We start from the raw sequence: 25,833 nt of genomic DNA, 5'->3' as shown, positions 1-25,833 counted from the left end.
GATTGCAACAGTGCCACACATGATCATATTTGAATATGTTTCGGGGTAGTAATTAGCTGTCAATTTTGGAGGCCTTTATCAATAATGACCAGCTATAGATTTGCTTCCCGATGGAGATTTTTGACAAATTACATGTTAATTAGCATCTACACGTTAAGCTGAGTCCAATGAGATCAAGCTCGCCCTCTTGCTACACCGAGATCATGTCCTAGACCTAGGTGTACCATGTAAAATACATGTTACCATTAGCTAGAGTGTCATGCTTAGTGTCATTGGACTCATCTCAACGTGTAGATGCTAAATAACATGTCATTTGTCACCATTTTTTATCGGGAAGCAAATCAATAGCTGCTCATTATTGATTAAGGCCTCCAATTTCGACAGCTAATTACTACCATTAAACATGTTTGAATATGCTCATGTGTGGCACCGTTGTAATCGCCTAGATGTTGAAGGACACCTTGTTCGTCCTCCTACGCCACCAGGAAGATATTTCCCACCCACTGAAAATCAAACCGTGATTGGTCAATTTTACCATCACTCTCCAAATCAAAACACATTGCTTGGCCTTCCCCGAGATTTGTGAAGTCCTAACCAATTAATGAGCAAGCTAACCGGGCTTCGATAGTGACAGACTATTCTGATTGGATAACATGTTTCTGGACAGTAACCCTTTCATTTCTGATGTGAACTTGACAGTAAACTTAACTTTAGAACATAGATGAGAGAAAATGTATTTAATGTATTGTATTAAATTAAATTAGTTACATTTTCTTTTAATCTATACATATATTATTTAATACTCATATTTTTTGGTTCAGAATTTTTTAAGGCGTAGAAAGCCCAGATGGTTCCCCTCTGGTTGATTCCCCCTGCACCACCCTCTCAATGCCCCCGTTCCTGATTCTTAACCTGGCTTGGCGACCCCCCCTCTATGCTGGCTGGCTCTCATTAGGCTATACCTCCAAATAATACAACATAAATCTAACATTTAGATGAGTAAGAATAAAACATAAACATTACTTAAGTCAAATAGGAATTCATTGATCGAAAAATTGAAATGAAATAGATTTTAAACAAACATAAAATATGGCTCTAACTCTCCAGCCCCTAATTGCTCATAATATAGCAATAAGATCAACAAAATTAATAGAGCCTATATTAAGACATAATCAGTCATTACAAATTTTATTTTCAGTCCATACATGAAGTTCGGAGTTCATTCAACAGTTTATTCTTCTGTTATTCGCCTGCTTCCAGGAGCAGACAGAGTTCGTTGTCAGGTTTTTGTAAGACACTTGTTTTTGTTTTGACTAGGACACTACAGCCCTGAGCCCTATACCACGAAGCTCGCTGAACATACCCAGGCATTCTTGGGAAAACCTGGCTCGACAGAGCCGCAACTCGCAATCAGAGTTAAATGGTACCACAAAGCTCACTTTAGGTTCAATTAGTTGAACCAGGTTTTCCGCTTTAGGTTCAGTGCGCGTTCACGTGAAAGGGGCGTTTTTTGCGTAATTTTTCTCACCTTTACGATTTATCAAGCAGTCTTTATGAGTATAAGTGAAAAGATTCTGCATATTGTCTGTAAAATAACTATGCCAAATGCAGAATTGTTCGCCATTAATCCAAATAGAATGATGATGATTTAAAAATGCATAAGCAACGTCCATCCTGCCTTATTCTATCATTTAGGGAATTCACTTTAAATACACCCTATTTAAGAAATGTATTGCATGTTTTCGACCGCTGAGAGGTAGCGGCTGTAGCGTAGTGGATTAGTATAAGACCCGAACGCCAGCGACCGGGGTTCAAATTCGCCGGTCTATCATCATGCATTTTACCCCCATAGATGTGGTGCCAGCACGGCCTTGAAAATATGGGTTCAAGTTCGAAATAAGCACAAAAATATAATTCCATAAGCTTTAGTGAATAAGTATTCCATATACATGAGAATTAGGACTTTTTAAGCTTCACATAAATTCGCGTCACTTGGGAGTCGAACCCCCCGCGCAGAAATTCAAGACTGACGCGCTACCTCCACTCTAGCACTCTGTCACTGTGACACAATGCGCAACAGTAATCATTGACTACATAAGGTCCAAAAGGACGATCAAATAACACCCTCTGATGAGAATCTGTATCTCTCATGAAGAACCCCAATTTCGTTGTTTGCACAATGACAATAAAGTCTGAAATCTGAATATCGTCAGACAATGCCAAGGGATCGGTTCTGTCCCGTAAAACCCTTGTCTCCGGAGAGACGCCTGTACGAGAAGTGCGCCAGGGTCCACGGGAACACCCACAAATGGTGACGCTATTGTCAGAGGAGGGGCTAGGAAGCTGCGCACGCCGATTTAAGTAGCCGATCTCCGGCTAGAGTAAGCCGAAAAACTGCTCCCGACCAGGTTTGGTTGCGAGCATAAGTCACCATGGTGATACAGCGACGCTAAAAGAGATCTGTCACGGAGACACAATGCGCAACAGTAAGCATTGTCTACATAAGGTCCAACAAGGACGATCAAATAACGAACACCCTCTGATGAGAATCTGTATCTCTCATGAAGAACCCCAATTTCGTTGTTTACACAATGACAATAAAGTCTGAAATCTGAATATCGTCAGACAATGCCAAGGGATCGGTTCTGTCCCGTAAAACCCGCTGTCTCCGGAGAGACGCCTGTACGAGAAGTGCGCCGAGGTCCAGGGGAACACCCACAAATGGTGACGCCTCTGTCAGAGTAGGGGCTAGGAAGCTGCGCACGCCGATTTAAGTAGCCGATCTCCGACTAGACTAAGCCGAAAAACTGCTCCCTGCTCCCAGGTTTGGTTGCGAGCATAAGTCACCATGGTGATACAGCGATGCTAAAAGAGATCGACTTTCGTGGTACAACTAACCCAGGCTTTGAGCTCAACATACCTCGCTAACCCTCTAAGCGAGCTTCGTGGTACAGGCCCCAGGGGTCTCATTTATAACCGTTACGTACGCACAAAACGGGGCTGAAATTGGCGTACGTGACTTTCCACGCCAAGGTTGTGATCTATAAAAAACTAACTTAACGGGTGAATGTGCGCCGCCCTAAGCAAACTCTGACCCATGCGTATGCATGGTTTGGAGGAAAAGGAGAATTGGCGACACAGACGGTGTGGTGGTGAACTGAGAACTAGAGTGAGAAGAACGATTATGTTTTATCATCGCCCTTCATAAATTTAATTTCAACCCGTGTCATGCGTTAAATCTATGTAATCCGAATAATTTAAGTCAACTGCGTTATTTCTCAGTTATAACTCCAGAAACATCTCCTTAGAATCGAAATGAAATTCAAAATCATCATTCTCTATATTTAATCCCGTCACTCCATACTGTCCACTGACGGCGCGACTGCATGGAATAAAGCATCTGTCCAACATGTGTCAATAACATAAAATTTTTATGTGACACTGTAAACACTGTCAATTAAATCCCAAGTGTGGAAAACCAAGCCACATACTCCTCATCACAATCGTTATATTATTGTCCGTTCCTCTTGATGCTTTTCATGACAAATCAGGCATTAAAAAGGAACATTTTACGTGGGTGATTACAAACTGATTATCCAAGGTGTTCTTGGTTAGTCTTATTACCGTAACCCTATAAATACCGCAGTGAGCCCTGTGCGTAATGCTGCACCATGGCACTGCTGCACACCTGCAAACTTGTCTCTTTTCGGCGATAATCGCCGTTTTCTTGGTCAATTGGGTAATTCACGTGAATCGCGTAGAACCAGAGTTATTTTAGGGGGGGGGGGGGGGTGTGATACATTATTGGATAATTGTTATAATATACATTTCTCTGGGCCAATCGGAATCTCAGCACTTGCTTCAGAATCTTGAAGCACACAGCGCCAACTGAGCTCGCCTTTGGATGAGACACCTGGCTACCGCGCGAGTCTGATGGAAACTCTTAACGTCAATTTGAAGTAGGGGTGTAGGCCTACGATATTAACGGTATAGAAGGTACACCAGTTTGAAAATGTTCATGTAAAAAGTATAGTTACGCACAACTACTGAAAATATGGTAACGAAACATGGTTCCTTTTTCAATTCGGCGCCACGTTACTTTTCCCAGGGACAGATTTGACAGCGCTACTGCCTTCTCAGGCAGTATGCTATTGCGCAAGCACGCAGGCGCACAGCAAGCGCTCCTTGCGCAATGGTCCCTTCACAAGCTCTCATTCCACACCGTACGAGACAGACGCTGGTAGTGTGAATCTGTCTCTGCAATCATACATTGCTTCCGCAGGCATTTTGAAAGCCAGTCCTTACGTCAAAATGCCAGTGGTGGAACGAGATAACAAACGCTGTCACTGTTTACCTGTCTGAGGACATGGTTCCCTTTCAAAATGTCGATAGAAAGGGCTTTAAAAAGATGTTCAAAACACTCTATCCCAGGTACGCGTTACATGCCCGCACACACTTCAGCCAAATTGAGATGCCAAAACTATACGGCAAGGTCCGCAAGCAAGTGGAGAAACTAATCCATGCTATTAAACATTTGTGTTTTTCAGAGATGGAAGTAACTTGAGAAAAGATTTTAAAAAATTGCATGCAGTTTTGCTGCCTTTTCAGTATTTTACCCCTTCAGTGGCCTTTATATCGAAATTAGAAGATAAAATTAACATACCGTGATATAATACCGTTACCGTCATACCGTGATATACATTTTAGTCCATACCGTACAGCCCTAATTTGAAGGAACTATCTTGTGTTAAATTCGAGGTAAGTCAAGCTTTTTGGAGCAAGAACAACAGCTATTTGTTTGCTTGATTCAAATAACATTAGCTACCGCTTTTTTGATGTGATATACTTTACAATAACATTGTATTTTTAGGACCAAGTCAACGCTGAGTACTGCACGAATGTAGACCTTGCATATAGTTAATAAATTCTAACAACATAGGGCTATTTAGATAAATAATCTGGTAAGGGTGTTGTCCTAGGCTAATACACTAACAGAAAATTACATTTTTTATCGAAGTCTGTCAGTAGAAATCTTTCCATTGTATTGTGTTCTACAACCTCCGTAATGAATATTCATGCTCAATCCCGCCCAGGGTAGCTCAGAATTCGAGTAGCCGTATATCTCGAAACACCGATCAGTCCTTCGACCGTTGATTTCCCCCCCCCCCCGACACTGTCACCTTTTTTACTCTAAGGAGTTTGCAGGTCTGCTGCTGGCACTGCCGGAGGACCATGCTGGCAGGATTCGGAGGGAGAGGGTCTTCAGGGACCATAACGATTTATTGGTGCCTACATAAAAATATTGCATCTGAGTCTGTTTTATATGCAGATCGCATTCATGAGGTCGTTTGCATTGACCATTTATGGTTAAAAAGGGGCGTGTACAGGGCAGAACGTGAAGCTGCGCACACTTGTAGACACTCTATATTTATAAAGCAAAGATTGTTTAGAGGTGTGCGTACGCAGGGTTTTATAAATCTGAATATTTTTTGGCACACGCAAAACCTTGCTTTTGGGCGTGCGTACACTTTTAGTAACGATCCCACGCACAGTTTTATAAATGAGACCCCAGTCCTTTATTTCCTGGCAGGGTCTTAAGAATCAGTCCTAGAAGCCAGGAGTTTCTCGGAGCAGTCATCCACGATGACAACAATGTCTCAGGTTTTTCTGAATGTTATTCAACTTAGTTCTTTCTTGCATGATGGAGAGGTATTCTCTGACCCATCTCTTCCAGAAAAGGTTGGCTAGATATTTTACTTGTCTCCACCTCCTTCTCGTGTACAGATCTTCTCTTTCGCACAGTCTGACAGGCATGACAGGATTAGTTTTACAGAGCAGCAGATGGTTAGGTGTTAGAGGTTCCACATCATTCAAGTCGTTTGTTATTGTTGTGATGGGTCTGTCGTTATTGCCTCTACCTCACATAAGGCCGTTTGAAGAGCCTCGTCATCGAGACCTTGTTCTTTCACCACAGACCACAGTATATTTTTCAAGGACTTAGTGAGTCTTTCCCATACACCTCCATGGTGAGCGCCGGATGCTGGGTTGAATAACCAATTTATTCCATCTAGGAGTAGACTCCTCTAGATTTTGTTGTGGTTTTGTTCCTTTAGTGATTTTTCAAGCTTTGTGCACCAATGAAATGTCTTCCTTGTTCAGATCTTATGGTTTTTACATTTCCTCTTCGACATACAAATCTGCGTATGGCATTGATACATGAATTGGTGTCCAAGCTGCTGGCCACCTCAAGATGGATTGCACGACTAGTCAGGCAAGTGAATATAACAACCCACCACTTGACATTAGCACGACCTTGCTTCATCTCGAAGGGTCCAAAGTAATCCATGCCAGTTGAAGTGAAAGGTGGTAGGTCTGGCATCACGCGATCAGGTGGAAGATCTGCCATCTTTTGCACTCCTACTTTGGACTGCATTCGTCTGCAGAAGACGCAGTTTCAGATTATTTTTTCTTGCTGAGGAGTTTGCAGAGGGCATCCAGTACTTTTGTCCTAGTTTTGAAAGCATATGATTCCTTCCAGAGTGACCAACTTGGATGTGTATGTATCTTAGAATAATTTTTGTTATGTTGGAATTTTTAGGTATGATTATGGGATTGTTGTTGCATACAGGCATTGCTGATCTGTTCAATCTTCCTCCCACTCTGAGGATGCCTTTGTCCATGATTGGGTCCATTTTCAAAATAGGATTATTTTTCCTGCATTGTTTTCCTCTTTCAAGCAGGGCAATATCCTGTTCAAGGTGTTGCTGTTGTTCAAATGCCAATATGGCTCTTTCAGCATTGTCCGTATCCTCGAAAGTCACATTAGTGCTCAGTAAGACCTTCAGGTTTGCAGCACGTTCCTTCAATTTTCCTCTACTGCCTGTATTTGCCATCTTCCTCTTTTGGGTGATCTCCAGGAGCAAACTTTTCCACATCAGTATCCTGGCAACAGCCTTTTTCAGATGGCTCCAATCTGAGTAGTATTCAATCAGTTTACTGGTGGGGCTCTTTTCCTCTATAGTCACTGTGTTGACAATCACATCCCTTTTTTCATCAGGAGGAAGGAGCATTTTTGGTGATGTGTCGGGGTTCTTTGGCCATTGACATTCCTCCTTTTGAAGAAAGTCTTGTCCATGTATCCATCTTTTAGACTTCAGGAAAGGCTCGATGTTTAAGCCCCTTTAAGCATCATCTGCAGGATTTTGCTTGGAGTCCAAATACCTCCACTGTGTCTCATTTGTCAAGTCCTGCATCACAGCAATTCTATTGACCACGAAGGTGTGGAATCTTTTGGACTGATTGCGGATGTATTTCAGTACAGACTGACTGTCGGTGCAAAAGATTGACTTTCTAAGGTTCTGCTGAAGCTCTGAGCGTAACATCCTATCCATTCTTACAGCTAGAGTGGCTGCTGTTAGCTCAAGTCTTGGAATTCATGCTTTGCACGTGACGTCACTACGACTGGCTGGCGGGCAAGGACAACATTCTCTAGCAACTTAGTAACCTAATGAAGGATCTGCCAGGACATCGCCAGCTTTACCATAAGAAACGGAAGTTGGTATTTTGAGGTGAAAACGATATGCCAGATATTAATACAAATACCTTTCCTTTTCCGTGCCATCTGAAAGATAATTTTTTTTAACTTCATCATCAAACCTACGGCTCTTTTTAGGCTGTTCCAGGATGAATGGTACTCAATGAGCATACAAGTTGGAGTTTTTTCTGTCTGACTTGCAACAATGCTGGTAACAGTAACTTCCAGGTCATTGCGGAGGATGAAGCCCGGTTCTTTTGGCATTCCAGGCCATTGTGTTTCAGTTTTTTTCAGAAACTCTGGACCCTGAAGCCAACTTTTTGGAGTCAGGAATGGTTCAATGCTCAGTCCTCATGATGCATCATCAGCAGGGTTTTGTTTAGAGTTTGAAAACCTCCACTGGTTTACTTTTGACATGTTTTGAATGACTGCTGTTCTGTTTGCCACGAAAGTGTGATACCTTCTGGTGCTGTTTCGGATATATTTCAGAATGTTCTGGCTGTCAGTCCAAAAGTTAGACTCTTGGAGGTCAATCTGCAGCTTTGATTGAATCATTCTGTCCATTCGTGCAGCCAGTTTAAGAGGTGTGACTCTAGATTTGTCCTTTCCCTGTTAGTTTATGCAGACAATGAAAGATTTGTTCATGATTACCCTTAGCATCCCGTATGAGGTCAACAAAGTTAGATTTAGCAAAAAGTTAGATTTAGATTTAGTCAGTCAATGAGTTGGACTTGAGAGAGTGTTTTAAGCATTATCTCTCTCCATCATTAATCTCCTTATGTCACTAGAGATCCAGGGGAGGGTATATCTACTATTCCCTTTAGATGTGCTTTTCTTGAGGAATATCTTTGTTATGTTTTGGATTGTGGACATGAGGACATTTGTCTCATTATCCACATGTACACCAGCTATGATTTGGTCCCAGTTAGTATTTTTGATTTCCCTGTCAAATTCATCAACATCACACTTGGGTATTCTTAACTGGCTAGATTTGGTGTTAGGTTTTAAATGAAAGCAGGATTTAGTGAGCTTTCTGGCTACAAGAGTGAGGTTATAGTCAGACAGACCAGTGACCATATTAAAGGATTTTGTCACCCTTTCATGTTTGTTGGTAAATATCAAGTCAATTTGAGTTTGTGAGGACGATGTTATTAGTTGTGTGAAATCAAATTTATTTTAGACCCGCTGCAGTGCTTTACTGGTGCCTTTGTCCTCCCAATTAACATTGAAGTCCCCCATTCCTAGTATTTCCTGCCCTGAGCTGCATTCCTTTAGAACAGTTTCTAATTTGTCAAAGAAAATAGCTTTTGCAAATGGAGGTCTATACACTCCAATGAGAGAGAAGGACATTTGTGGTTCAAGGCTAATGTTAAGGCAAATATGCTCAAGCTCATTGTTAACTGAGCATTGAACCTCTTTACATGATATATGGTCTTTGATGTATAATAGTAACCCCCCACCTTTGCCAACCTTTCTATCTTTCCTAAAAGCATTATAGCCAGGAATATGTAGGGCTGCGGATGGGGAGTTTTTATTCAACCAAGTTTCTGATAAGCATAGGAAGTCCAAGTTAGAGTCCACAATAATATGTTTTATCTCATCACTTTTAGAAATAAAACCGCGGATATTCAGGTGACCGCCCATTAGCCCACTGGGTTTTGCTTGAGGGTACCACAGAACTTTGGCATTGTTCACTGTTTGAAAAAGGTTGAATTTATGCAGCTTTATAGTTGCTGGATTTAGTCCTGCGCCTCTCCGTTGAGTGTCGCCGACTCCTGTTCTACGAGGATTCTTGATTGGCCCTTGCTGACCTGGACCATTGAGAGCGTTGACGGGAAGATCGGAGTTCGGTGGACAGAGGTCAGCTGGTTGAGCACTGCACGAGGACTGGGCAATCATCACCCTTGACGAGGAGACCCCTCCGGCCTTGTCGGAGGAGAGGGAGTCATCCGTGTGGTGGATTTGCTGCCATGCGACTTCCCCAGAGATTATCGAGGATGTACACCATTTCAGTGATCGTGGCTCTTCCGCTTCCTCCATGCCAGACATCCCCCGCGATCCCGCCCGAGTGGTGATTGTAGTCGATATACCGCCCGAACCATCCGAGGAACAAGCACGGCAACTAGGTGGGTGATCCAAACTCTTTTGTACAATGTTAACAGCAGTTCGTATCTGTAAGCCAGGTGACTGACTGGTCTTAGCCATGTCAGGTTTTGGTGATTTGGTTGCAAGCTCAGTGTGGAACATTGGGCCAGGGCATTGATGAACATCACCAGCTAAGAGCAGACAGAAAGTTATGAGGAGTCGTCCCCCTCTTTGATTCGTGTTGGTGAATTGTTTGTCTGAGCCCTGCTGCATTCCCATGCCAGGGCGGATAAAGGTGGTAAACAATGCGAGGTGGCCAAATCCAAACTGTTTTTGTGATGTATGACTACTTGTCGAAGTTAGGAAGTCCAGTTCATGCAGATGTTTGGCTCCCAAAAAGTTTGTTATGAGTGCGTAAAGCAGCACCGCTGCCATCACTCCATGCCTGCACGCTATGTTACGGTGGAGACAGGGTTAAGTGTGAAGGGTTGGCTAGGGAGCGTGGAGTGCACAGAGGGCTGGATGCCAGTCTATATGGTAAATATAGATCTTTTGTTGTGCTGGGAGGCTACCGTGTCCTTAATGCAGCCCATACACGTGCGTGTTTATTGGCTGTCTCTGTGGGACCTAAAAAAATAACCCATTGAGGGTTAACCCATTGAGGAATTTTCCACAGAAAATTCCTGAATATAGACATCTTTGGCTCATACCAGTTCATTCTTTCATGTTCCATTATTTCATCAGACCTTTGAACATTTGCAAGAATATCCTCAAATTCCTTCAGAGAACTTTTAAATGTTGCAACGTCTTCATCTATCGTATCAACATTTCCACCAAGCACCAGTACACTCTTTATTTTGTTCATTTTGCGCGTGCATGCGCCAAGTTTTTCCTCTCCGCGATGCACTGAGTGACTTTAATTCCTCATCAACGTAAGGATTATCACTATCCATGTCCATGATTATTCCAGCCTGTCCTCCAAGAAAATACGACCGCATAGGTCGTTTGTACCGCCCCAAATTACGACCCACTGGAGCGTATCAAAATGTAGCGCCTCTAGCGGTCATGCAAATAACGACATTCTGAAGTCTCGGGGCCGCTCGGGGCCGCTCGTGGACGCACGTGGTTGCTCGGGACACGCCTAGCTATCCCTCTCCCGGTATCACGCCAAGGCGTAAAATAGATACGTCTGTCCACATCGCAAGGCGTGTTCAGGGTGACGCTTTGCCAAAGCGTCACCCTGAACACGCGTCCTTCTCCATTCGAAATGAATGGGGGAATAGCACCAACAGCGATACGTTCTCCTAGCATTTGGTGAAATGGCTACGTAGCCATATTAATCGTTATTATCTGAATGGGAAATGCAATATTTTAGGACAGATACACCATTAAACGTGTTTCTAATGACATTTCTAGCGAGAAATTTACATTTTCGTTGCATAATCTTCAGTCAGTGAATGTGTATGATCTTTATTAATCTTTATTATCTGAATGGGAAATGCAATATTTTAGGATCGATTCACCGTTAAACGTGTTTCTAATAACATTTCTAGCGAGAAATATACTTTTTACTTGCATAATCTTCAGTCAGTGATTGTGTCTGATCTTTAGTTTTATAGTTATTAGGAAGATTTAATCGTCTCGCTCGCATGTTTCAACAACGTCAGGTTGCTAGGGACGCTGCTTTCGCTAAACTAGCAGCTCAAGTGTTTCCTGCGTTTGTGTTATTAAACCGTTACTTTTTGTAACTTGTAATGATATTGTAATAACCACAGGCGAGGTATTGAGCGAAGTAAGCTTGATAGCAGGTTTATTGGATTCCACAATCGGACAGGCAGGCACAGCTCCATCGGAAAACTACAACCCCCGGAACCCCCTCTCAGAAGGCCCGCCCCTTCCTCCCAAACCCTGTGACGTGAAACACGTTTATCTGAGAGCCAACCCAGTCGCCAAAAGCATACGTTGACAGTGTACGTTTTCGTGAACACTGGATTACGTCGCATTTCAACATAAAATAGCGTGTTAGCACCATGGTTAGCACACACACACACACACACACACACACACACACACACACACACACACACACACACACACACACACACACACACACACACACACACACACACACAATGCATTTCACAATGCGGGGCTGCTTCTAGGAGATTTTGGGTGGATTTTGAACGGTATGTGGGCAGGACGTTTTTTGCAGGCAGGACCTGGCAACCCTGCGCTGTTGCCCGAGGTGCAGAAATGCTCCGAAACAGATCTGGATCCACCATGGCCAAAATAATTGTCATGAAAAGCATGAATAGATTCATGCATTATCATTCAACTTGAACATGTGTTTTTACAGTATAGAGTGGTGAAGGGATGACGTATGTTGGCCAACCCGGAAGTGAGCGTCGACCTGGGTTTCCCTTGACAAAAAGCGGGTTTTTGTCAAGAAACGGGTTTTTCCATTGGATTCTGGATTATAGCAGAAAAATTAGCATCTTTGAAGCACCTCCACAAAAACTGAAAATAAATAAATAAATAAAAATAACTGTGCTCCAAAGAACGAAATGTAAACCAATGCATTCTGAATGGGAGTGTTTCTCCGATTTTTCCATGCTACACAGAACGAAATGTAAACCCATGCAAATAAAGACTGCATGGTCATAATAATTTAAATATCATTATTCTCCTCAGTGTGTAGGGTGGTATTCTATTTTTTTCAACGGGGCTGCATCCAGTCACTTGACCGTCATGGTTGCTATGGTGGTTGCTATCGACCAGCCCCTCTAATCCTTACATGGCTCTAAAAACCACGCGGCAAAGGAGCTGCCGTCCATTGTGTTGTTTTTGTTGTAAACTAGGGTCCGATGGTTAAAAAATAGACAGATATTCCAAGGTATCCTTAAAAGGCAGCTTGGATGTTTTTATTTTCTGCAGTTTAGACTTCTTCTATAACCTATTTTTGAAAGCAAAACACCAAACTCAATGATTTAACGAGGCAGGGTTATTTGAAACAATTTATTAAATATATATTTGTGAGAGGTCATTCCTTCTCCTGAGTTTGCTTCCTATTTATGTCTAGTGTACAACCCTACTGTCCACAAGCATCACCCCCCCCCCCCCCTCCCCATATGGATTTGGAGAATTGTTGCCAGGTATGTGGTGGAGGTATCATATATATGAAAGAGGGCATTCAATTATACTACAATGATCAATTAGGAGGCCGAAGCCCTAAAGGAAGTGATGCAATAGGTGACTGCAGGTCGACAACATTTAAGTAAGCTGTACTTTGAGGTCTCTTATATATCAAAGGGGGTCTCAAAGGACGCATACGCTTCAACCTGTGGTTCCAGCCCTACAGGAAATGACTCAGCAAGTGCTCCATCTCGTTGCACCTGCACCCAGTGGCTCGCTTGCAAGATTTTGGCCTGAAGTTCTTCCCAGACCTACATCGTAGCCATCCAACCTGCATATCTGAGAATCAGGCCTCTCTTTAATAATGACAAAAAGTTATGAGAGAAATACACATTAACTTTTGTCTCATAAGCGGCGTGGTGCCGGCTCCTTTTGACCTTTTGACCCCTGACTTCTGGGGGAATAGCTGCATCAATTCATTAGTCAATCAGAAGCATGTAAATATCTTCCCGGTGGCATAAGAGGGCGAACAAGGTGTCCTTTAACATCTACGCTTCCAGGCGATTGCAACGGTGCCACACATGAGTATATTCGAACATGTTTAATGGTAGTAATTAGCTGTCGAAATTGGAGGCCTTAATCAATAATGAGCAGCTATCGATTTGCTTCCCGATAGAAATTTGTGACAAATTACATGTTATTTAGCATCTACACGTTGAGCTGAGTCCAATGACACCGAGCATGACACATGGTAACATGTATTTTACATGGTACACCTAGGTCTAGGACATGATCTCGGTGTAGCAAGAGGGCGAGCTTGATCTCATTGGACGCTTAACGTATAGATGCTAAATAACATGTAATTTGTCAAAAATCTCCATCGGGAAGCAAATCTATAGCTGGTCATTATTGATAAAGGCCTCCAAAATCAACAGCTAATTACTACCCCGAAACATATTCAAATATGATCATGTGTGACACTGTTGCAATCGCCTCGAAACGTAGATGTCAAAGGACACCTTGTTTGCTCCGTTACGCCCCCGGGAAGATATTTTCATACTTCTAATGGATTGATTCATATTTTAAGGTTCTCGGAGTGAGACTTTAAGATGCTGCAGCAGAAGTGTTGAGACGAAAGATGATATCAAGACATTTATAGAATATTCCCATTCACATTATGATTCTTCGTCATAACATCCGACCAAACATCCTTTACATTCACCGAGCGAAGATTATGAAAGTCCAGGCCCCCCCTTCCTGAACTCGGGGTCCGACTGGGCCAAGTTTCAGGCAGGGAGGACCCCCCCTTCCTGCCCTCGGGGTCCGACCGGGCCAAGTTTCGGTGCGGGGGTCCCAGTTAGGCCCTAGAATAAGGTATTCAAATTTCAGGGCGGTAGGACCTTCCTATCTCAAATACAGTTTTTCCACCACATTCTGAACCATTAGGTCTTGCAGGCAACACTTCTGAGGGGCTTTGTCCAAATGACAGTCCATTTGGGAAAACTTTTTTTCTCTAAGGGCTAGAAGTCCAAATCTCGGGTATGTCTTTCTCGGGGCCCCGGGAAATGTGTGTAAACATTTTAGCATCCCTAGCTATCTCGAAAAGGCCAGAAAAGGGGCGTGACCTCCAACAGTACAGTAAATGTACATAAGACAGAGGTTAGTTTCTAGTCCTCATTTTTTGTGAGATGGAGGTGTACATTTGTGGCTTAAGGTGTGTAGACACAGCTGGCCCGTGGCCACGTTTTTGAAGTCTGGGGTCAAGAGGTCAAAAGGAGCCGGCACCGTGTATTTCTCTAATAACTTTTTGTCATTATTAAAGAGAGGGCTGATTCTCAGATATGCATGTTGGATGGCGTGTAGGTCTGGGAAGAACTTCAGGCCAAAATCTTGCAAGCGGGCCGCTGGGTGAGGTGCAAAGAGATGGAGCACTTGCTGAGTCATTTCCTGTCGGGCTGGAGCCACAGGTTGAAGCGTATGCGTCCTTTCAGACCCCCTGATATATAAGAGACCCCAAGGTAGAGCTTACTTAAATGTTGTCGACTCAGTCACCTATTGCATCATTTCCTTTAGGGCTTCAGCCTCCTAATTGATCATTGTAGTAGGCTATAATTGAATGCCCTCTTTCATATATGATACCTCCACCACTGGGACGTGGCAACAATTCTCTGAATCCATATGGGGAGGGGGGGGGGATGCTTGTGGACAGTAGGGGTGTATACTAGACATAAATAGGAAGCAAACTCAGGAGAAGGAATGACCTCTCACAAATATTTATTTAATAAATTGTTTCAAATAACCCTGCCTCGTTAAATCAATGAGCTTGGTGTTTTGCTTTCAAAAATAGGTTATAGAAGAAGTCTAAACAGCAGAAAATAAAAACATCCAAGCTGCCTTTTAAGGATACATTGGAATATCTGTCTATTTTTTTCATTCGATTTTTTAACCATCGGACCCTACGACAAAAACAACACAATTTACGGCAGCTCCTTTGCCGCGTGGTTTTTAGAGCCATGAGTATGAGGGGGCGGTCGATAGCAACCACCATAGCAACCATGACGGTCGAGTGACTGGATGCAGCCCCGTTGAAAAAAATAGAATACCACCCTCAGGTGATTAATGATATTTAAATTATTATGACCATGAAGTCTTTATTTGCATGGGTTTACATTTCGTTCTGTGTAGCATGGAAAAATCGGAGAAACACTCCCATTCAGAATGCATTGGTTTACATTTCGTTCTTTGGAGCACATTTATTTTTATTTATTTTCAGTTTTTGTGGAGGTGCTTCAAAGATGCTAATTTTTCTGCTATAATCCAAAATCCAATGGAAAAACCCGTTGGCTTTTTGTCAAGGGAAACACAGTGGTTTCCAGGTCGACGCTCACTTCCGGGTTGGCCAACATACGTCATCCCTTCACCACTCTATACTGTAAAAACACATGTTCAAGTTGAATGATAATGCATGAATCTATTCATGCTATTCATGACAATTATTTTGGCCATGGTGGATCCAGATCTGTTCCGGAGCATTTCTGCACCTCGGGCAACAGCGCAGGTCCTGCCTGCAAAAAACGTCCTGCCCACATACCGTTCAAAATCCACCCAAAATCTCCTAGAAGCAGCCCAAGTTGTTGTTTTAGCAGCGAAATGCATTGTGTGTGTGTGTGTGCGTGTGTGTGTGTGTGTGTGTGTGTGTGTGTGTGTGTGTGTGTGTGTGTGCAAACGACCTATACGGTCGTAAAATTTTGCGGACTTGTTGGATTATTCGGTTATAAGTTTAATTGAAGTCATTCGTTAAGGAACTGATTTACTTAATTTTTTTAATCCAAATATCCGTTCAACAATTGTTTCCTTTTTATTGATTTCATTATGCAAAAAATGTTTCCCCGTGCCAAATATACCAAAATTCCAAAAGCATGGGCATCATAGTTCTTCATTTTATCAAACAACAATGCAGGCATTTATTCCATTGTTTGACAGAGAGATCCTTTTGTTTTTAGTTTTTATTCGAACCACCAGCGCTCCATTCATGAATCACCAGCGCTTGGTTTACTCACGGCTCCACTGTATTCAAAAGCAGTTGTAACTCTCGCCGTCTTGGCTTGTCCCGCAGAGTTGATGCTCATCAAAGCGTAGTTTGTTAACTAAAGCTCCACAATGCATAGTTTTTTAACTAAATCTCCACAATGCGTAGTTTTTGGATATATGGCTGATCGGATATACGGCTACTCGAATTCTGTGCTACCCTGGGCGGGATTTAGCGTAAATATTCATTACGGATGTGGTAGCACACAATACAAATTTCAAATGACAGACTTGGAAAATGTAGCCCTTTATTATTGTTACGTATTTTAAGCACATAAGCAGGACCGAACATATAAGCCGTAAATACTGTACATAGCCACAAGGGGAGCAGGACCTTACTGAAGGCTGCAATAGCTACTCCATCCACAGAAGGTAGCACCTCAGACAAGTGAGGAAGCCGAGGCTAATACGTCACATAGGCCACGCCTACTTCACATAGGCCACGCCCACTTGACGGGCAATAGCGGAGAGGACAGAGATCAATAGGTAACCACGGAGAGAACCGGGCTTATGCCCGGGGCTTGAAGCTCACGATATTATCCCTCACACGCGTTAGATACAATTCCCTCCCTTAAAGGTCCCATGACATGAAAATCTCACTTTATGAGGTTTTCTAACATAAATATGAGTTCCCCTAGCCTGCCTATGGTCCCCCAATGGCTAAAACTTGCGTTTGGTGTAAAACGAGCACGAGCTGTTCTGCTCGCCTTTGAAAAAACGGAGGCTCAAGTGCGCTGATTTGGAATGTCTGTATTCATGACGACATCAGGAATCTCAGCTCCTCCCCTTACTCTGCCTGGCCCGCCCAGAGACGTTGGCCCGCCAATGAGACTCGACCGTGCGAGCGCCACGTGTGTGTGTGTGTGTGTGTGTGTGTGTGTGTGTGTGTGTGTGTGTGTGTGTGTGTGTGTGTGTGTGTGTGTGTGTGTGTGTGTGTGTGTGTGTGTGAATACTAGGCCTGCAGCGGATTCGAATTGTATCCGAATCCGTTCGGTTCGTTTACCACAGTTCGGAGCATTCTGGAGATCCGCGGATTTCGGTTTCATGAAGGCATTGCCTTATGTAGCGTATTTTGCCTACTGTAGCCTACGTCCGATACAAAAGGGTGTTTAGGACCCAGCGGAATGCTTTCTCTCCAGTGCTGCCCGAGCCAATGAGACTTTTCCCGCCCCTCCCTTCAGCCTGTCAGAGTTCAAAACAAACTGGGCTATTTTACTGTAACTCTCCAGTGTAACGGTAGCTGTAATAGGTTGTTTTCTGAAGTTCAAGCGCACGATTCCTAAATTTAAAGAAAGTAATTGATACAATTATATTCTAAATATACGGGAGATAAATACAAACGGGTGATAAGCGGGATAACGGCCTTCGAGGTCGACCGGTTCGATGGAAATAATGGACAGGTAGAGGCAACTCTGGCTTCATGCTGCGCTTGTCGCCAGAGTTCTAAGCCTCGTCGGCCGTTATCCCTTACATGTTACACTCAGTGCAGCATGTTTTCAAATGCATTTAGGGGAACATTTATTGCACAAAAAAGCCTTGCAAGTTGTCTGATTGCAGCCAATTAACACATTGCAAATAGCCTGTGGGTCTCATTCATTTTTGTGTTTTTCCCCAAACCGAGGCCCAAAACGGTTATCTGAACCGAACCGTGGACACACTGATCCGTTTCACCACTAGTGAATACACACACTGTAACGCAAGTGTTTCTTGTCGGTTCTTTGACGTGTCTTGTATTTCCACAACGAGACTGTTGTGGGGGTTATCTGAGCCATGGTTGAGAAGGAATTGGGGGAAAGGAACTTTGGCTTTGACTGGCTGAAGTACATGAACTGCGACATGCCGCCGGTTGCCGCGAGGCACCATCGCCCGGCAGCAGGCAGCACCCGGTTCAGTCGACTTCAGGTTGATGTGAAAGTGGAAGAACCAGAGACGTCGCAGAACCCGACAAAGTCGTTTGTGATTCATAATATCGTCTGGAGGCGCACACAGCTTTTGGCCGCGATAATATGTATCAAATGATAGAGATTTCTCTGTATTATATGATATTATTTAGATATAGAGCTCCAGGACTGTAACGCAAGTGTTGTACACTTCCTTATTATTTGGATAACCGTTCTGCTTTTGGCGTTATGGTGCATAACACGTCGGACTCTCGTCTCTGGTATTTCTACAACGAGACTCGTATTGGGGGTTATCTCAGCCATGGTTGAGAAGGAATTGGGGGAAAGGAACTTTGGCTTTGACCGGCTGAAGTACATGAACTGCGTCATGCCGCCGGTTGCCGCGAGGCACCATCGCCCGGCAGCGGGCAGCCGGCAGCAGGCAGCGCGCGGTTCAGTCGACTTCAGGTTGATGTGAAAGTGGAAGAACCAGAGACGTCGCAGAACCCAACAAAGTCGTTTGTGATTCATTATATCGTCTGGAGGCGCACACAGCTTTTGGCCGTGATAATATGTATTAAATTAGATAGATTTCTATGTATTATATGATATTATTTAGATATAGAGCTCCAGGACTGTAACGCAAGTGTTGTACACTTCCTTGTTATTTGGATAACCGTTCTGTCGGACTCTCGTCTCTGGTATTTCTACAACGAGACTCGTATTGGGGGTTATCTCAGCCAAGGTTGAGAATGAATTGGGGGGAAGGAACTTTGGCTTTGACTCCCTCAAGAACATGAACCACGACATGGAGGAGAAAGGGATTGTTGGCGGCGAATGTCTCCAGCTTGAGACCCGCTGAGGGACCACCGCCGGAGGCGGAGGTGCCTAAGCGCTGCCCGGCAACGATCCCTTTCTCCTCCTTGTCGCGGTTCAGTCTACTTCACATTGATGAGGACGTTGAAGAACCAGGAACGTCGGAGAACCCAACGCGGTCGTTTGAGATTCATAATATCGGCTCACACAGCTTTTGGCCGACATAATATATATTATATGATATAGATATCTATGTAGGCTATATGATAATATTTAGATATAGAGCTCCAGGACTCCCGTGTGTTCTAGAATATTTACAGAACACGGCTAAAGGCTGTGTGCACCTCGCCATTGCGATACATCCACTGTAAACAGAGCGCATGGTACCGTGGCTGCAAGCTGCTCAGGGCCACACCCCCACCCTCCTCCTTGACCCGCCTCGCTCCTCCTCATTTGCAGGCATGCAAACTAGTCACCTTTCGGCGAAATTCGCCGTTTTGAAGACAAAATTGACCACTTGTGTGATTCGTGGAGATCCGTTGAGAAAACATTTGGGGGGGGGGGGGGGGGGGGTCTGATGGCCAGCCATGGAGTCCTTGTAGCGCCTGCTAATGCATTCTCAATGGAGAGGCGAGTGGACAGAGAGAAGGCGCAGCATTCTGTCAGGCGGCACGACAAGTGGGCGCACTCCCGTGGAACTGTCGCTTCAGTGCTCGTCGAATGCATGCGCTCGCTCGTGAAGCCGCGCGGCCAGCCGACAGCGCGAGCGGAAAGTCGCCTACCATCTGAAACGGCCAAGCGTGAGCCCAGCGGAGCCTTTAAATGCCTCGTTTCCACCGCCAACAGTACCCTCATGGTAGGCCGGATGTCGATCGCCGCGGCAGCTATGTAAACATCCCGAAGGTGAACGACGAGAACTGATTCCCAAAACAAACATAACAAAAATATGGTCACGTGAATAAAATATACAAACGAACAGAGCTTCGTCTCGCCGCGACCTTATATAGAGTGGCGAAGTCACACCCCTTCCGGTAGGGCTCATGGGACCTATGAGATCGAAAAAATATGAATGGGTGTCAATGGAGAGAAAATAATTATTTTCTGGTCCCGGTCTTTATATGCCCTGGATTACACATGTTGTTTGTGGATTTAAAGGATAATTTTTAATGCAAAGAGTTCGACCGTTTATTGTGCAATTGTTCAGATAAAGGTTGTAGAGAAAACACAACGAGAAAGACTACACGGCTCGTATGTGACGTCACGCTCCCTGCGACTGGCGTGGACAAGGCCGACAATCTTCCCATCGGCATAACTGAAACTCAGCACGTGCCCCGACTTATAATGGTTTTCACCTCTTTCGATGCTTTTATCCTCCCCTTGGAAAAAGCGGTGAAGTGGGGCAGAGAGATCGCCATCTCTGTGCCGAGTTCCAAGGGCGGGTGTGGTGACGTATATCATATGCGTCGAGAGCAGCGAAGAGCTGTAGTTCACAAAGCGGCCTCACATTAAACCTAAAATTATCAAACTTCTTCACGAACATTTTTAGTTTTCTTTGCATGAAAAATTATCATTTAAATCCACAAACAACATATGTGTAATCCAGGGCATATAAAGACCGGGACCAGAAAATTATTATTTTCTCTCCATTGACACCCATTCATATTTTTCGATCTCATAGGTCCCATGAGCCCTACCGGAAGGGGCGTGACTTCGCCACTCTATTATCTAAAACGTTCTCATCGTTCAGCCAATGAGAGTGCAATCACGTTGCCATGGCAACGCGAGGGTAAACAAATGATAAGGCACCACCACACAAGTTAAGTAACGATCGCTGTAGGCTTCAATGTCATGCAAGCACTTTGTTTTGTTTTTATTTTGTTCTACATCACAATTGCATGCTTTAATAAAGTATTGCCTTCTTTAATAGGTCCATGCTCCACCTCCTTGTTCGCCCAAGCTAACGCTTTACGCGACTCGTCCATTGTCTAGAATTATACCTCGCGGCTTGTTTTTATCCCCATGTCACGCCCACTTTTGGCGGTGGAAACGCAAACCGTGCCGCAACTTTGCGAACCGAACGCACCCTCCGGTGGAAACGCACCAAAAGAGAATTTTTCAGCGGGTCACCAGTTGTGTTGATACATACTAGTCGATATAGCCGAGAGGAAAGCGGGCCCTTGAGACACTGGTCCAGGCCAAGAAGAAAAATAAATAATGGCATACTCCTATTGCCCTGTCCTCCCACCTCTTGTTATTCTTCTCAATATTCTTTCTTAATTTTTGTATTTAGTTATGTACCTATTGGGGCTGCCCTTGCGCATAATACATTAATGCTTTGTTCGTAATTGTGCGCAGTCCTGTAATTTTTTTTAGCTTGTGACGAACCCTAATACATTAAAAAAGTAATAAAAAATGTAAAAGAAAACTCCCCGGATTATAAACCTGGAACCCTATAGTGGGTCTGTGTTTTTCTCAGCTCACGCATCATTCTCACCTTTTTCACCCCGAGCCAGTTTGCATGCCTGCATTTGCATTATAGCTACAGACACCAAAACAGCGCATTTGGGGGAAGCTCAATGTGCGACTGGCTCGGAGTGGCTGTAACTCTGCACCACGGCTGAATTTCGGGAACGTCTTTGAATACTGTGTTAGTTGCCCACTAATACCTATATTAAAGAATACATAAAATAGCATGTCATGGGACCTTTAAGCTTCATAGTTACCATACCGAAACATGCCTACTTTAACAAATAAAGTGAGTTAAAAGCGACAAAGGATTGGACCACTTTCTTCCAGAAATAACGCAATATTATACAGAAATTTGCTGTTGGTGTATAAGCCTAGGACACCACCATTGCCAGATTATTTATCTAAATAGCCCTATGTTGTTCGAATTTACTAACTTTATGCAAGGTCTACGTTCGTGCAGTAGGCCTACTCGGCGTTGACTCGGTCCTAAAAATACAATATTATTGTAGATTATATCGCATCAAAAAAGCAGTAGCTAACGTTAGTTGAATCAAGCAAACAAATAGCTGTTGTTTTTGCTCCAAAAAGATTGACTTCCCTCGAGTATAACATAAGATAGTTCCTTCAAATTAGGGCTGTACGGTATGGAATAAAATGTATATCACGGTATAATTTGAGGCATAGACGGTAACGGTATTATATCACGGTACTTATGTTAATTTTATCTTCTAATTTCGATATCAATGCTTCTGAAGAGGTAAAATACTGGTAAGCAGCAAAATTGCCATCTCTTTAAAGCCCTTTCTATCGACATTTTGAAAGGGAACCATGTCCTTACACAGGTAAACGGTGACGGCGTTTGTTATCTCGTTCCACCGCTTGCATTTTGTCGTAAGGACTGGCCATGTCTGATATGCAGAGACAGCTTCACGCTACCGGCGTCTGTCTCGTACGGTGTGGAATGAGGGCTTGTGGAGGCACTATTGCGCAAGCACGCAGGCGCGCTTGCTGCGTGCTTGCTGCTTGCCTGCGTGCTGCCTGAGAAGGCAGTATCGCTGTCAAATCGGTCCCTGGGAAAAGAAACGTTGCGCCGAATTGAAAAAGGAACTATGTTTCGTCACCATATTTCCAGTTGTTGTGAGTAACTTTACTTTTTACATGAAAAAGTAGTTTGGTTACTGTATTAACGCCTTACTTAGCATTAGGAGAAGTCACTCGCACGCGTGCTCCGGTTTTGTTTTTCTTGTTCGCACGCCGAAATATTCACTCGCAAATGCGAGTGAAATGGGCGCACTGCAGAGCCCTGGTACTAGTGTGTGTAGGGTACTACTATATTATATGTAGGGTACTACTGTGTGTAGGGTACTAGTATATGTTGGGTACTGCTGTAATTAGGGTACTACTGTATGAAGGGTATTAGTGTGCGTAGGGTAACCTCTATGTAGGATACCACTTTATTTAGGATACTTCTGCATGTAGGGTACTGGTTTAGGTAGGGTACTTCTGTATGTAGGGTACACGTGTGTGTGTAGGGTACTCCTGTATATAGGGTACTACTGTATGTTAGGGCTTTGACTTTTGCCTAAAAATCATATTCAAAGTTTGTTTGTTTATTAATATTAATATTCGAATATTTATTAATACTATTTTGACCATTAAATGCCTTCAGTAAGACCTGGGCTGAATCCGAATACTTAGTACATACTATTTATGTTCAGTGTCTACTACTTGACCGTACTACAGCTATGCGTAGAACCAGGCCCCCAGGACGCGATTTTTTTTTTTGCAGGGTGGTAGCGGGAAGCTCATCCCTGATTGGCTGGGACTTGTATGCTGGGACTTGGCTCGCTGGGACTTTGTCAGAGGGCTTGTGTGAAAATCACGAACGCAAATGAATTAAACGTTGTTATAAATCAAAACGAATAATGTGACGCATGATACCCACCTACTACACGGCAACTCTATAGCTACCTTTCTGTAAGCACAAACGTTAGCTCACTCGTCTAAAATCCCCTGTGAAACTGTTATGTGTCGCAAGGGCTACTGCAGTAAATCCTTTTTGTGTTTATTATACAACTCTATAGCTACCTTTCTGTAAGCACAAACGTTAGCTCACTCGTCTAAAAGCCCCTGTGAAACTGTTATGTGTCGCAGGGGCTACTGTAGTAAATCCTTTTTGTATTTATTATATTTTATAACGTTATGTATAGCGCATCGGCAAATGAATTAAACGTTGTTATAAATCAACACGAATCATTTTAGCAATAATGTGACACATGATACCCACCTACTACACGGCAACTCAATAGCTACCTTTCTGTAAGTACAAACGTTAGCTCACTCGTCTAAAAGCCTTTTTCTAATTGTTTGTCCATCCATGTCTTGATATTTCCATTAAGATTCCATTCTGTTCCGTTTCTAGAAGTGGTGAGCATAATGGCAGGATTTATTAAAGCTTGCAACATTTGCCAGACCCATGTCAACTTTGAGGAGATGGAGCTGCTGGAGGTGTAGATGGATAAGAATAAACCGTATGATTTCTGATATTCGTTCATAGTGGTTCTGCCACACCCCACAACCAATTACATTATAGAAAGAAGGGCCATAAAATCTGTAGACCTATCCATAGAATATTTTCGCGTAGGGCTACATGAATTTTAATATTGATTTTCACCTATCAATCCACCTAGGCCTACTACACGGCAACTCTATAGCTACCTTTCTGTAAGTGCCAAAACAAACGTTAGCTCGTAATGCTAAAAACAACTACTGTATAACATGTGTCACACTATTGATACAATGATTTGTGTTGATTTATAACAACGTTTCATTTATTTGCGTTCGTGATTTTCACGAGCCCTCTGTTTTCACAAGCCCTCTGACAAAGTCCCAGCGAGCCAAGTCCCAGCCAATGAGGGATGAGTTCCCTCATGAATATTCACGAGCTTCCCGCTACCACCCTGCAAAAAATAAACTCGCCCCCAGGACAGGCATATACTTCCGCAATCCACCCGTGCTCAGAGGCCAAGCCTGGTATTGCAGCTGTTTAGCTGGGAGTGGACGGGGGTCCGTCATTTCATGCGGCCCAGAAGTAGATATCGCCGTCCACTCCAATACAAGTGGGGAACAGGATTGTGTCTCCGCAAGAAATGTCTGGATATCAATCAAAGGCTCATAATTATATTTCTACCCTGTTCTAAAAAAATTTAAGTTTTTTCTTTTCAAAACGCCTCCTCAAGCGTTTTATTAGCAGTTTACGTTGGGTACGCAGCTGAAAGGAGCTGTACTGAAACAAACGGCTCCTTGCTATGATCCTATTTTGAAGTGCACGGCTCCATTAACTTCCGAATTAAATTAAATTCCGAATTAACTCCATTAACTTCCAAAGTCTGAGATTTGTCCTTTACTTGACATGAATGGCGTTGAACACGGATATATAACACACATATCATTGCAATAGCTGGAACAGGCACGCACGTATATATTGATTACCTGAATGATTATGGGAGACCTACGTAATTTTCATAATATTGTAAATTGTCTGATATTAACATTTCAGTTGTGTTGGTAGGTATTTCATTTTCATTTGCTTGTTTAGCTATGTATGACAGGGTTATGGTTAGCTATGTATGACAGTTGACAATGTTGGTGTATTACAATTCAATATTTGGGTAGGCTACTCCAACTTCGTTGCTGGTCGATATGTAAACATTTACTTTTATATAAATTATTGATTGCATTCTTCGTAAAATAGTTAGTTGGAAGGAATCTGTTTCTTAAGCAATAACATTGAACTGAAATTTTTAGGCCTACATACGTTTACTATGTTACTATGGTATTATATGGAGCAATCTTACATATTTATGAAGTTTCCAGATCAATAAAGTTCTATCTCTTTTTATTTGAACTGCCTGTATGTCCTCTTGATTATAGTATTACAGTGTGTACCTTGGTTATCAGCTATCATAGAATGGTGTCCAAATGGCTGCATGTGTAAGAAATAGGATTTGAACCAAGTGTTACAATAAAAAAAAGCTTTTATTAAAAGACCCCCCACCCCAAATTTGAACAAAACACATTTTTTGGCTGTTTGGCTGGGGCAGAAGAGTGGAAGGGGAAACAAAGACAGGTAGCCTAAGAAGTAAGGAAAGGAATGAGAGGAAGAACAGTGAAATGAATGAACAGTGTGATAAACGCAAATGATTACCAAAAAGGTTATAATTACTGATTTATCAAATACGCAGAGAAGAGCATCATCGAATAAAGATTAAGGACCTGGATTATATTTTACAGTATTGAAAACTGTTGAAATTACAATTCAGAGTGGAG

The 25,833-nt window shown here is 43.1% G+C and overlaps 1 protein-coding gene and 1 long non-coding RNA gene across 9 annotated transcripts in view; one reads left to right on the top strand and one right to left on the bottom strand.

Annotated features, from left to right (window-relative positions):
- The window catches only part of cfap221 (cilia and flagella associated protein 221), a 77,469-nt gene that overhangs the window by 34,853 nt on the left and 16,783 nt on the right, over positions 1-25,833 (top strand). The gene's annotated exons all lie outside the window — the stretch shown is intronic.
- On the bottom strand, positions 17,194-17,949 carry LOC132455157 (uncharacterized). Its single transcript, XR_009525103.1, has 2 exons — positions 17,562-17,949; positions 17,194-17,521 (listed from the first exon to the last, which is right to left on the bottom strand). It is a non-coding gene; the product is annotated as an uncharacterized LOC132455157 (long non-coding RNA).

Source organism: Gadus macrocephalus, chromosome 4 (genome assembly GCF_031168955.1).
Source record: "Gadus macrocephalus chromosome 4, ASM3116895v1".
Lineage (NCBI taxonomy): Eukaryota > Metazoa > Chordata > Actinopteri > Gadiformes > Gadidae > Gadus > Gadus macrocephalus.
This window is presented reverse-complemented; position numbering and strand designations above follow the sequence as displayed.